This window comes from Procambarus clarkii, chromosome 38, assembly GCF_040958095.1.
Source record: "Procambarus clarkii isolate CNS0578487 chromosome 38, FALCON_Pclarkii_2.0, whole genome shotgun sequence".
NCBI lineage: Eukaryota > Metazoa > Arthropoda > Malacostraca > Decapoda > Cambaridae > Procambarus > Procambarus clarkii.
In genome coordinates, this window is record NC_091187.1 from 32,886,679 (window position 1) to 32,901,833 (window position 15,155).

The 15,155-nt window shown below is 41.8% G+C and overlaps 1 pseudogene; it reads left to right on the forward strand.

The window, feature by feature from the left end:
• The first annotated feature begins 2,270 nt into the window (after positions 1-2,270).
• Positions 2,271-15,155, forward strand: part of LOC138372319 (pleckstrin homology domain-containing family A member 3-like) — a 72,075-nt pseudogene continuing 59,190 nt past the window's right edge.

The window sequence follows — 15,155 nt, forward strand, 5'->3', positions numbered from 1 at the left end:
TGTGATTGCCCTGTTATAAGTGACTTCAGACCAAATGGTATAAGGTTCTTTGAACTCTGTAATTACTTCATACACTTAGGAATATTGGAAGATATTCTTATGCTGTACCCGGATTTTGCTAACGGAGGCTAATAGATCAGCCTTATGTTCTCACCTGATTGTTAGTCACAGTTGATTTTTTTTTATTGAGGCTGGTATTTTATCCCCTGATTCCATGTATAACTAACCATCCTGTGAGATGGGAATATTTGATGAACTTATAGCTAGTTTTTGATATACACTGTGTAATCTTTCATATAGAATAGGGTAGCAGCACATTGCTGTGTATACCTAAGCTTGTTAATAATAACAAAAAAAAAGTTAGTTTCTATCGATAGGGAGAGCGATGGTTCAAAACTCCTTCTTTAAAATATGAATATCTTTCCTATCTCACTAAGATCTAATCTCTGTGATTAAAACGCAAAAATGACTTTGTCACTGCCTTTTTGATAACGTATACAATCATAAACTTTATTTGTGAATCTCTATTAAACAGTAAATCAGAGAGCGTGTAAGGTTCCATGTTCCATGTGCGAAGAAACAGGGAGATTTTACATAAATACAGTACATATTTGCTCTGGTAGCGAACGCATACCAACAAATAACGATTAGTATCTATAACAAAAATATAGTTCTATGGAGTTGATTTAACTTCCAGCCATGTATTTTTAAATAATCTTTAACGTTTTCTGGGTAGTTATGTTAGATTTGATTAAAAATACGCATTCTACTTGTTAATATCGTTAGATTTGATTAAAAATACGCATGCTACGTGTTAACATCATAAATTAAATTTGCGATAATTAGAGCAGAGAAGTTCGACGACTGGATCACTGTGTACACAAGGTTGATATGCCAGCAAACACTTTCCAGAGAGCAATATATCTTGGATAAGTCGCTCCACGATATTGTTGCATGGACCATCGACTTCCTTTGATATTACATATTTACATCATATTTTGTTATGAAATGATATTTTTTCAGAGTAAAATTATGTTTTCTCATGTTCTGCATCCAGCATCCACATTATAGTGAGTAAATATACCATATTACTTCATTGCTTACGTAATGCTAGGAGGGTTTGAGTAGCTTTGGGTCTTTAGTGGACAGAATCTCCAATAGATGGGGCGAGAGTCGCCTCATCTCTCTCGCCCGGGCGGGAGTCGAAACTTAAATTAAAATGAATATATCATTGGTCTCCAACATGGTATATTTCCTTTGATACACTCACAATAACGATTATAGCTCAGTCTTTCTGGAGGCATGTAATATTTTAGGCTTTATTAGCGTATCTTTGTTAATTACACAACATATTGGCAAGTGCGTAGGCGTCTGCACTCCATGACCGAAAAGCTACTGAACGAAACTATAAAAATATATATATCTTCACTTGAGCTTTAAATATGTCTACTGTAATGTATTTAAAATAAAGCTTATATTTCTATCTTTCCTTAGACGTATAAAGCATTTGTGTTTATTTACGAATTTACGTAAAATAAACATTGTTCTGAGAGAGTTGCTCTGTCGCTCAGTCTATGCGGGGGTCGGAGCTCGGCGATTATTAAAATACATGAATCTTCATTAGAACTTTAATTATGTCTATAATAAAGTGCTTAAAATGAGCCTTATATTCCTATCTTTCTTGAGGCATATAAAAAATTTACGATTATTTACAAATTTACGTGAAATAAGCATTGTTCTGAGAGAGAGTTGCTCCGTCGATCGATCTGTCCGGAGTCGGAGCTCGGCTATTATAAAAGTACACGTATCTTCGCTTTAAATTTAAATATGCCCATAGTAAGGTATTTAGAAGGAAGCTTTTATATCTGTCTTTCTTGTGACATATAAAACTCTTACGTTTATTAAGGAATCTGCGTGAAATAGGCATGGTTCTGAGATGAATGCTGCGGTTTTCGAGCTCGACGAGCGATGAAAACTGCCACTTTTATACAACTACAAATACCTTCGGTTTTACTTAAAATATTTGTCTGGTAGAGGTTTTACAGATAGATCGCGTTTGTCTTTCTTCTGACTAATAAATAATTTTGGTTTAATCAGTTATCAAGATGTTTTCAACAATATTCTTTCAGCGTTCGTCTTTTCCAACTTGGGCGACCCTTTTGGAAGCGCGATACTTGGGCTAACCCATCCTATACTTGGGTCTGTTTCCAACTGGGGTTCGAATATAAACAGTGGCGTCCAGGTGGCAGAGAGGGCCGCCGCTGTCCACCATGGAGGGCATACTGTATAAATGGACCAATTACTGGAATGGTATGTGTTAATGGTTGAGGACTGTGGTGGTGTGGTGCAGCAACCTTGTGGGAGTGTCTTCGGGGGCGTGTAGTACATCTTAACACAGCATTTATGTGTCAGGAGTTTTTGTTACTTGACAGACGAGGTGATGTGACAAGTCGTCTTAGTTATGTTCTCATATTAAGCGGATCTGAAGTAACGTATTTGGGGTATATATATCCATAATTATATATTTTTTCTAAGTGCAAAAGCAAAATGAATTTTCTAAGTAGCATCATTTAACACGCAAACGGGTTTACTGAGGTATCATTAAACTTGTGTTCTCCTAGATGTGTAGACATGTTGTACAAAGTGACCTTCTCCAGTCTATTACACTTCGTTAACAATTTTTAAAACCAAACTCAGCCCAACCCAGCCCAGCCCAGCCCAGCCCAGCCCAGCCCAGCCCAGCCCAGCCCAGCCCAGGCCCAAAACCCAAAATCAACCCAATCAAATCTAATTGATTGGGTTGAACCAACCCAACCAAACATTGTTTGGCCAATTTCAACTTGAGATATATATCAGTCTTAATATAGAATATAATTAATATATACAGGGGCCTATATACATATATACATATATGTATATATATGTATATGCGGAAAATCCACAGAGAAATATGAAATGAGGTGAACGTTTCGACTTTGTTAAAGCCTTTGTCAACACCAGACAGCAGTCTGGTGTTGATTTTCCGCATAAAATGATCAGTGTTTTGTGATCGTCAATTGCATATATGTATATATATTTGTAATCCTAAGGTTCCAGGTTCGATTCCTGGTGGAGGCAGAAACAAATGGCCAGTTTCTTTCACCCTGAAAGAAACCTAGCAGTAAATAGGTACCTGGGAGTTAGCTACTACGGGCTGCTTCCTGGGGGTGTGTAACAAAAAAGGAGGTCCGGTCGAGGACTGGGTCACTGGAACGCTTAGCCCTGAAATCATCTCAAGATAACCTCAAAATGAGAAGATAGAAAGTGAGCCAAATGCAAAATACCTGTGCATGATTACTATACCTGAATTTACCTGAGGGCCACTAATACTAGTGACCTTGATGATGACAAGAAGCTGGCAGCTTGTCAAAGGTCCCCCCCATTAGATCTCTTTAGACCAGATTAGACTGTATCCTGCTAGGTATATTGGATTATTATAAGGCTTGGTTAGGTTTAGATAGTAAACGCTTGCCCGAAACGCTATGCGTACTAGTAGCTTTGGGTATTGTATGTACTACCTCTATCTTTAAATCTAACAGAATGTTTGTACTGTAACGCTGCAACTATGTATGTACTGTTCCTAAATAAATTATTATTATTATTATAGTATATGGTTATATGGGGTTAAAAGTGAGTTGGAAAATGTACAACTCGACTAGAAACCTTTTATCCTGCTGTCTTGTTGCTCAGTTTTCAGTGTGTCAAAACAACATTAATTCACATGCCTAAGTAGCTACAATAGTTTGTTAAGGTTTTTACAGTATTCTTTGCTGGCTGTTAAGCAATAAAGGTGTATACTTATATAATTTACATTTATAATTTTATGTACTGCATATATTCAGTCTATTGCTAGAAAAAGTCTTGTAGGAATTGCAGAACTCCTTAGTTTTTTGCTGAGATAGTCATTAGCACTTGTCTGTTGAAAATGAAGATTAAATTCAAAATAGTCTCCATGGCGCAATGGTAAAACACTTGCCCGGCGCTTCGCGAGCACTTTGGCCTGGGTTCGTATCCTATCCGTGGAGGATTGGCTAGGTTCCAATTCTTAACTGTTGTCTCTGTTCACCCAGCAATGAATGGGTACCTGGTTGTTAGACGATTTGGCGCGTCGTATTCCGTGGAAAAATTAGGACCGAAATGCTATGCATGCTAGTGGCTTTACAAGAATGTAACAATTCTTGTATACATAAATAAATAAATAGTGTTACACCATAATGAAGCTGCAAGTGTTAAGTGATACACATTCAAGAAACAAATACTGCCATCAACGATATGAATAAAATAAGACACTGAAATAATTCAGAGCAGTTGGGCAAAACTTGCCAGGAACGCTATGCATGTTAGTGGCTTTGCAAGAATGTGAAAACATCAATGCCATGTACTCTTATAAACCCAATGTACCTTCTTTCATATAAATAAATAAAAGATGTCAGTTACTTAGGTATAGTATTGGAGATGATGGAGGCCTGGTCTGAGACCGGGCCATGAGGACGTTGATTTCTGAAATCAACGCAAGGTAACTGCAAGCTATTCTGTAACATCAAACAATAATCACAAATACTGTCATAAATAGTATCTTAATCATAGATTAATAGATTAATCTGGAAGCACAAAAATTCAACAACTACAGCATCTAACTAAGATACAAGGCATCAAGTAGTTAATGACATTAAACAATATAAGTTATTATATCCAGACAATTATTGTTTAGCAACCTTCTAGACCTCATTTCCTATTGAGTAATTAATCCCAGTTTCCTTGAATGGAAATGCTCTTTCTAACATCTGTAGGCTGAGAGATTATTTTATTTATATGCAGTATGATTTTGTGGATAAAGCATTTCAGTGAATAATTACAATGAAGAAAATATGAATTCTTGAAATTTAATACACAATCATCTGATTAAAAGCAAACAGTATAATGTAAGAATGATGGAAGGCACTTGAGAGATACGTTTACTAAATTGTGTGTAGCTTATGAATGCAGTATTCAGTTGTAATGAGTGCATGCTTGCCAATAGAGAACTGCTTGCCATCTACGTAGTCATCCAACATTTCCGGCACTTCCTCAAAGGGGTGAGAATTCTACATCCTCACAGACCACAAACCCCTCACGTATGCACTGACGGCCAAGGATGATTCTCACTTCTCGAGTAGCCTGCCACCTGGGATTTGTCTCCCAATTTACCTCGGATATCCGCCATGTCAAAGGAACTAACAACATCATAGCCGATGCACTGTCTTGAAAAACCATAAACCAGGTCGTGCAAAACCTAGCCCAGGTGGACTATTTGCAATCAGCAAGGCCCTACGGGAAGACTGATCTGCAGCGATTACGAACTTCTGACGCAGTTCTCCGGTTAATAGAGATTCTCATGGAAGGTGGTGGTAGAGAAAGGCCTGTGACACCTCCAGGGCAGGAACTCTTAGGCTCTAAATTCCTGCCCAATTTCTCTGGAAAATATTTTCAGCATTTCACTGCCTAGCACACCCAGGAATACATGCTTCCCAGAAACTACTAACTGAGCATGTCGTATGGCCAGGAATCAATGCCGATGTTCGACGATGAACTCGCTCATGTCTCCAGTGCCAGCTAGTGAAAACACATCGACACAAAGAGCCCTCTTCAACAGTTCCCGTTACCTTCTGACCGTTTTGAGGTGGTGCATATAGACATCGTTGGACTGTTACCGTTGGCAAGGGGGATACTCTTATCTACTCGGCTGCATCTATCAATTCTCCAGATGGCTGGAAGCAATCCCATTGGTCAACATCTAAGCTGAGTCCATGGTCCAGGCTTTTCTCTCTGGATGGGTCACCCATTTTTGCCATCCCCTCTGCCAAAAGGACGCCCCTATGAAAAAGCCCGTCTGCATCACTGACCATGGATGGCAATTCAAATCATATCTATGGAAGGAACTTGTGGAATTCCTCAGCACCACACACAACCAAACCACAGCATACCACCCCGAGTCGAACGGAATGGTAGAACGCTCTTGGTGAATTTGACACTTTTTGACATCATTTCTTATTTTTGTTCTTGTATTGTCATCCTGAATGATGTCTAGAAATTTTGGACTGGTCTGTTCTGCAGATGGTGATAGTGTTCCAGGCTTTGTGACTTCTCTTGATGACTACGTACCTTGACATTGATCAACTGATGTCGTTTTGCTTCTGTATTGGCATCCTGTGATATCTATGAAGTCTGGATTTTGATGCAACATTTATAGTACCATATTGCTATACTGGTTTAGCACTTACTAAGTACTGTGATTATGAACAGTATCATATGATACTGAAGAAAACTTAATCAACCTTGGCTGTACTGACTAGGTACCTATTATATATATGTATATTGATATAAACTGATGAAACAGTCATTTTGGGTGTTCCCCTTATGCTTTAAGACCATTCCTTTAATGGACTTCTATTCAATAGTGAAATCAAAATTTTTAAATGCTGGAGAGCAAAATGGGTATCTCACTCCAATAGTAATCTGGGCCACCACACATGATGTTTCCTCCTAGTTGCTTTTTCCATGTCATTAGAGCAAGAAATTAAAACCTTCCTTAGTCTGCTTGCATGTTGCCTACATTGTACTAGGTTGATAATTCTTTATTGAAAGAAAACTTGCCCATAATGCCTATATTAGGGTTTTCCACACTGTTACAGACCTCATTGAATGACCTCATTGAAATTAGCAGTAAAATAGGTACCTGGGTGTTAGTCAGCTGTCATGGGCTGCTTCCTGGGGGTGGAGGCCTGGTCCAGGACCGGGCCGCGGGGTTACTAAAAAGCCCCGAAATCATCTCAAGATAACCTCAAGATAGACAACTAAAGGGTGTCCTAATAGCTCAAGCATGCCCCGATGATTGGACTGACAATCTTCCATAAGTCCCTCTTGGCATCCGTTTGGCCACGAAGGAGGGCGTGGATCAGCAAGTCTCGGCAGCAGACTTGGCATACGGATCTATCCTTTGGCTTCCGGGCGAATTCATAACTCTGACACCACTCATAATGCCCCCAGACCCCACTTTAGTCCAGAAATTATCAGCGGCCATGACAAGCATTTGCCCAACACCACCACGCCAACCAAAAAACACGTGCTACATGTGTCTCGTGAGGTCCACACAGCTGAACATGTGTTTGTAAGAATCGATGCTGTCCGACGCCCTCTACAGTCACCTTACGAGGGGCCATTTAAAGTGGTTTCTTGAACACCAAAGTTCTTCACCATTGAACGCCGAGGCAATCGGGAAAAATATTTCCATCGATCGCCTAAAACCAGCACACTGTAACGCTCCCCCAGACATTCCTCCAGACATTCCTCCAGAAGCACTTCGCACTTTTCGACCGCAGTTACCAGCAGCACCACCACCTGATCCTACGATGACCGACGATCCTGTGCAACCTCCCACCCTAAAACCCCAGTTAGATGACATTAGCAAAGAGGAGGAAGTTAACTTCAAAGGTTATACTATGTGTACAATTCACTAACCAACCAGGTTCCAGGATCAAGTATTTTTCCCTTCATCCCCTGGGAGGGAAAGTTATGTAGTGAGTATATTATGTCACTGATATACATGCTCCAAAACTCTCATTAGCTTAATGAGATGGGTTTGTTAAGTCTACGTAATCCATTAATTACAATTAATACTTCTTCCTGAAAAGTACAGTTACTACTTTTTCCCTAACCTGACAAAAAAAAAATAACTTTTTAGGGACCTGACAGCTGAGGGGACAGCACTTCGGATTTGTAGTCTTGAGGTTCCGGGTTCGATCCCCAGTGGAGTCAGAAACAAATGGGCAGAGTTAATTTCACCCTGAGGTACCTGTTCACCAATCTTGAGATCTTGAGTTATCTTGAGATAATTTCGGGGCTTTTTAGTGTCCCCGCGGCCCGGTCCTCGACCAGGCCTCCACCCCCAGGAAGCAGCCCGTGACAGCTGACTAACACCCAGGTACCTATTTTACTGCTAGGTAACAGGGGCATAGGGTGAAAGAAACTCTGCCCATTGTTTCTCGCCGGCCCCTGGGATCGAACCCAGGACCACAGGATCACGAGTCCAACGTGCTGTCCGCTCGGTCGACCGGCTCCTAAATAGGAGCCGGTCCTATTAATAATACCAAATAAATTCTAAAAAAAAATACCAAGTCCTAAAAAATAATACCAAGCAGTAAATAGGTACCTGGGACTTAGACAGCTGCTACAGGCTGCTTCCTGGGGATGTGTAACAAAAAGTAGGCCTGGTCGAGGACCGGGACGCAGGGACGCTACGCCCCGAAATCATCTCAAGATAACCTCACGAAGATAAGATAACCTGCTAGAGAATGGTGAGGTGAGGTGTGGACCGATTATACAAGCTGCCGATGGCAAATAATCAACCACCCCTTATGGGCTATTCATGCCCATGCCACCTTTTGGGGGCGCTTAATCTTTATCAATCAATTAATCGGTAATCAGCAGTCTACTTTCAAGGCCGGGCTTGGGGAGTAGTAGAACTCCCAGAACCCCATCAAGCAGCTATCAAGCAGGAGTGGTTTAGTACAGGCTGCACACCTTTAACACTAACTCGCCGTACACTCGACTCGCCGTCACACCATTGTTCACCAAATTTCACCTGCAAACTTCTGTATACTACATTTATCCAAATATATATACTGTATATATACAGTATTCTCTTAATGTTTGTGTTTGTCACCATAATTGATGTAACAGAAACGTTACACAGTGGTCAACAAAACACCACTTTGTCTGCATTCAAAAATAGTGCTTAAAATAAGAGTGGGTAAATTTTTGTTAAATGTAAATCACTAAGTTTTCTTTTGCTTTTTTTTTTTGTACTTGCAGGATGGCAGCCAAGATGGTTTATTTTAGATCAAGGCGTTTTGGCATATTACAAATCACAGGAGGAAGTAAACCAGGGATGTAAGGATCAGTGAAACTCTCAGCATGTGAGATTTTAGGTAAGAGGATGCTGCATTTTATCTGGGTGCTACTGACAGTTATGATGTATTGTACTCCTGCACTATGACAAAAGTGGCGTACTAGAGCATACCGACATATGTTTTTCAGACTAGGTTTGTTATTATACAGCACAGTATGGTCTTGGAGAAGCATCATGCCCATTAGCTTAAAATTCATTATCCTGTTCAGTGTATCTGCAGAACAACTCCTAGGGTCCCATGGGTTGTCTTTGGCTTAAAACCTATAGGATAACACTGCATGATACCAGTGTTTAGGTAATATTTGTTAGACTAAATAAAGCAAGAGTAAAGTTATTGGTAGTTGCTATCATGTAGTTCAATGTCACGTAATTCTGTATTAAGTGTAACTACAACAAGTATAACTACACAAGTGTCATGACATGTTTGATGTCATATCAGGTCTAGAGCTAATTAATTTTTTTTCAGTACACGCAACTGACACAATGAGGATAGATATTGTGATTCCTTACGAGCAGCACTTTTATCTCAAGGCCCCTTCCCCACATGAACGTCATGCTTGGCTAGTAGCCCTTGGCAGTGTCAAAGCTGGCATTCCTCCATCGATACCCCAACCAAAAATTGAGAAAGGTATTATAATTCTGTTCTGGCATCAAAAGTGCTTATAAATCGAGTACATATAAAGATTGTATTTATACCACCTGATGCAATATATTATATATTTTCTTTTACAATAAGCCAATATTCATTTAGCATTTTCATTAAGTACAGTGAACTGTCCAAATCTGGATTTTATAACTAATTTTTATATGTCCCAATCCATATTCATGAATACTCTGATATTTATTACCCTTATTTGAACTATTTATAAAAAAAAAATTGAGGGATTTTTTTGGTTCGATTCAAAATGAACTATTGAATTTGTTTTAACTTTGCTTAATAGGTTTTCGATGGTTCCAGGTACTGTACTGTTTTGTTTTCGTCTATGGCAATTTTTAACGCTTAAAGCTAAAGCATCTGATAAGGTACTACATGAAAGACTAGCAAGGAAATTACAAGCACCTGGAATAAATGGCATAATGTTAGAATGGATAATATAATGGTTAAAACAAAGAAAGCAATGGGTTGTCCTAAATGGAAATAAATCTCACAGGAGCAATGTGGTGAGTGGGGTACTGCACGATTCCATTTTGGGGCAATCCTTTTTGTCGCATACATTAATGACGTAGATGAGAATATTCCAAACCACATCATCAAATTTACAGATGACACTAAGATTAATGGTAAAGTAGGAAGTGAAAATTATACCGAGGCCTTACAAAGAAATCTGCATGAATGCCACAAATGGTCGGGAGACTGGCAAATGCTTTTAAATATAAAAAATGCAAGACCTTGCATTTGGGGCTTACCAATGCACATCACAACTACCAAATCAACAACATTACTTTCCAGCAGATTGATGAAGAAAAGGATCTTGGATCTTCATGGATCAGAATCCAACAATCGCTGAAAGTTGGACAATAAGTGGGAGTTGCAGCGAAAAAAGCCGACCAAACCCTAGGAATAATCAAATGAACCTTTGACTTCAAGGAAAAGAAGGTAGTTATTTAATTGTATAAATATTTGGACTTGATTCAATGTGTCTTTGGGCCAATCGGATTGGTTCTTCTGGAAGTTTCTCTCCTGTCGGGTTCTCTTTGTGTAAGCTTAGGATGCCCTTTTTGGGTACCTCCTGCGTGACCGGGTTTATGCCTCATTGATGGACCCGGCCTCTTTTGAGTTTGAATCTTCTTTTCCATTTTGGATGTAAGTATAACGAGAATCCGGAGTTATCCTGGCTAGCGGACAATCTTTTATTTTCGCCTGGGGCTTGGCCTTGAGCTGCATTCTGAGAAATTCAAGGATGATGATGTGGTGCTCGGTGGTGTTCCTCTTGTGGGCCTCATGGCCTCAGATGGTGCAGTGTTTTCTGTGCTCTCTAAACTGTGCGTAAACTCAGGGAGGCAGTGGCCACTTTCTATGCCACCTGTTTCACATGTTAATGCTGGGCCCCCATCTTTAGACGGGGCCCAACATTGACATTGTGGCCCTTTGCTCTACTTTCCACTTTTTTTTCTCTGCTCACGTTCCTGGAGGAAGTTTTGCCATTTTTCACCAGCAGCTACTGCTTGTAGAGCTGTCTCGGGCCTACTGGTTGTTCATGGAGGGGGGGGGGGGGGGCGTAATTCTTGGACTTCTAGGCAGTTTGGAAGTGCCTATTGTTGGTTTTGGTAGGTCATCTGTGGAACCAGAAGTTGGGTCACTAAGCACCCCCCCCCCCTCTGCTGGTCCTACTTCATCTGGTTGGTGCTGTGCTCGCTCTGTTCAGAAGGACAGCTCAATGGGTTTGCTCTGGCCCTTTCACAGTTCATCCCTTTGATGGGGGCAGTGAGGGGGAGGCTAGATTAGTTTGCCAACACCTGATCCCACAAGTCATGGGCTTTTCAAGTATGGTAGTTTTGTTTGGCCTGCAGTAGCATTGGTCAGTCCCTCCGCCTCTGGTGGGTTTGCGCTTTTCAGGGCAAGTATCTTCTCGCCTACATTGGGTCATCTTGGAGTGAGTGACTTCAGGCGTGGTTGAAATGACTGTCATTTCTGTGGGTTTCCCACATTTTTCCAATCCTGAAATGAGGTTTGCCTGATCTACAGTTCATTCTCACTCTTTCAAGGCTGAACCGGTTCATTCCTTGCCCTTCCTCTAGGATGATAACCCAGGTCAGGCTTGTATTCAAGGCAGGTGCTTGAATGATGCCTTCGGACCTCGGAATGCATATTGCATGTCTTTATACATATGAGGTTCAGGGATTGGTCAGTCATTTTCCTGGGGTGGCAGGCTTGTCACTTTTGGGTTGTCCCGTTCGGCTCAATCTGTGTTCCTCGCATGTTTACACATTTGGCTCGGATTATGTTGGTCTGCCTTCATTTGCTTGGTGTTCAGGTTCTGGCCTACCTTTACAACTGGCTGGTGTGGGCTCCCAGCTGACCCGCATGTCTGCTAGCCAGGGATCTGGCTAGCAGCTCGCTTTCCCAGCTCGCCCAGTTCGGATTCCTGGTGAACTCGCTGAAGTTCAAGTTGGTTTCGTCCCAAGTTCGGACTGGTTGATCCTTCTTTTGGGACTTTCAGTTGGCATTGCTTTACCTGCCTTTTGCTGCCGTGCCCTGTCTACAGTGCCACCATCTGTTAGTGTTGAGCTGGCCCTGGGTGATTTAGCAGTTACTCGAGCACTTGGGCAGGAGCTTCAGTTTTGCCATTCTGGTGTATTCTCTGGGCAAGGTTGTTGGTCCCTTCAGAGGTTGTTCTGGTTTCTCCCTGGCAGCCTCTTTCACCACTTGCAATCGCTGAGTGTGGACTCTGTTGGCCCTTGAGCAGTTGATCTACCCTCGTCTGCTTTGCTCAACATCTTCACAGATGTCTCGGCTCTTGGTTGAGGCTATGTGACCAGCTGTCACGAAGCTGGTCAGGGTCATTGGTCTTCACTCCTTTGTTGGGCGCACAGTATGGTTCGGGAGCTTGCAGCTGTGTGGCATGTACTACTGAGAATTTGAATTCCTCAGGGCTCCATAGTTAGATCCATTCATACTGCTCCTCCCATGCCCCCCTCCCCCATTCCCCCCCATTCCCCCTCCCCCATGGATTATTGTCTCAAATGGAGGGGGAGGGGCATTCGATCTGTCCCATTTCCTTCCTGTCGCCACAGAGTGGACCGTTGATGCTTCCTCCTTCATTTGGCTTTGTAGGACATTCGGGCACCCAGACGTGTACCTTTTCGTGTCGGCATCGTCTTGGTCAGCATTCGTCTATATGCTTTTTCCCGATAGTGAGGCCCTTGTTGTAGGTGCCTTTCAACTGGACTGGTTGAGGTAGGGGTTCATATACCTCTTCCCCCAGGTCTGGCAGTTGCTCCGGGTTGTGACATGATTGGAGTCTTACAGGGGAAGAGTGATACTTCTGGCTCCTTGGTGACCTTTTTAATCATGGCTTCGGGCAAAGCTTGCTCGTGTGAATCTGGGCACGTTTCTGCAGCTCTGCCTCTAGTACAAGGTGGACCTAGTGACATTATTTGCCGGTAAGCCCTTCTCATCCAATCTTCGTGTCTGAAGATTTTGACATGTATTTATTGCCATCTCTGTGGTGATCAGTTGGTTGAGTTGGTGTCCCACCTGTGATCCTCTTTGAGGCAATAGTATGAGGTGTTGTGGCGTTCATTTCGCCACTTTATCCATTTGTTGTTGTTCTTCGGTTTCTGGGTAGGTGGTTATCTTTTCTGTACAGACTTTTTCTTAACCTTCATTTTATGCTGAATACTTTGAACGTGCCTGGAGCGGGTTCTTGGAGTTCTTTTACACCCCGAGCCCAGCTGGGGCCAGGCCCACATATTTACTACAACCTGGATGGTCCGGCACTTCTTGCAAGAACGTATCTAAGTGCATCTTGAAGACATCCAACTTTGTTCCGGCAATATTTCTAATGCTTGCTAGGAGTACTGTCGCCTTACACCATGTGGCAATGGTGGAGCCACTGGGGGTCAATACTACCTCGGTTAGATTTTGCAAGCTGTCTTGTGCACGTTTTTACCTCCAGCCTGCACATGCGCTTCCTGAGCTTGCTTGGTCTCTTGACCATGATCTTTCTTTCTTTTGTCTGCTCATTTTAGTGTCCCATTCAGTTCAATCGTCCATACGAACATTCTTCTAGGTCCCCGTGTACCCCCTTCATGCATAAAATCATTGTACTAACTCGGTGGAGCATCCCTTTGAATTTTGCAGCAGCACGAACATGCGTGCAGCAGCTACAGTACAGTATTGGATGGGCAAGGGGTGGGGGACGTGCATGGGGGTAGGTGGCTGGGTGTGTGTGATACCCAATGACCGCAAGTCCTCAGTGACCCCACATTATTGCTTTTAATTATATGGATGGTGGAATACTAAAGAAACTGTTCATGACTTTTATGAGACCAAAATTGGAATATGCAGCTGTTGTATGGTGCCCATATCTCAAGAAGCACATCAATAAACTGAAAAAGGTGCAATGGCATGCTACAAAATTGCTTCTGGTATTGAAAAACGAGTTACAAGGAGAGACTAGAGGCGTTAAACATGCCAAAACTAGAAGATAGAAGAAAAGAGGTGACATGACCACCACTTACAAAATACTAATAGAAATTGACTCCAAATTGACAAAGATAAATTCCTGAAACCAGCAACTTCAAGAACAAGAGGACACAGATTCTAGCTAAGGAAACAAAGGTGCCAAAAAATATTAGAAACTTTTCTTTTGTTAACAGTGATAAACAGTTGGAACAAGTTAAATGAGAATGTGGTAGAGACAAAATCTTTCAGTAGTTTCAAAGTGTTATATGACAGAGTACTGGGGTTGGGGACTGTGGCAAGTCAGCCTGGGAAGTGACTTGGGTAAGGCACGTCAAGGAGTTAGTGAGGTTTTCTAGCATCAGTTCAAATGTTTTGTATACAGCAAGGGTAGATATGGAGGGAAGATATCACTCAAAGGCGATGCAGGGGGAGGGATACGGTGGGTCAGCCTCAGGAATGGGCTGGCTGGATTGCAAAAAGAATGTTAAGAGTCAGTCCAGCTTCTTTTCGTGTGCATCTGCAATGCAAGTGACTAGTGTTTCAACAAGATCGGGACTCAAGTGAACAGTTTGTAGGAGAGGATCAGACACCGGGGTTACAGGAATGTCAGTGACAGAAATATCAGGCACAAGTAGAGATGGCAATGGAGTGGGAGGTAGTGGTTGAAGGCGGACCGAGTTAGGTTGTTTCATGACTGTATTGCAGGGTGATGGTGAGCGCTATGTATGAAGGACATTGTTTGAAGGTAGTGTCATGATTGCCACTACAATTTGAGCAGCAGAGTATACCGGACGCACAGTTTCGTGTGTAATGGGAACCAGAGCATTTACCATATTTGATGTTGTGTGTGTAGCTTTTTGAAGTACAGTACAGTATGGTGAAAATCTTTACAACGAAAGCACTGAGTGGGACGTGAAACATACACCTCTAGTTTATGGAAGAAGCCGTTAATCCAAACCCGATCAGGGGAAAAGTAGTCCAGAAAAGTAAGTATGCCAGCGCCGGTCTCACTCGATTCTCCATTTGTTCTACTCAGAAATT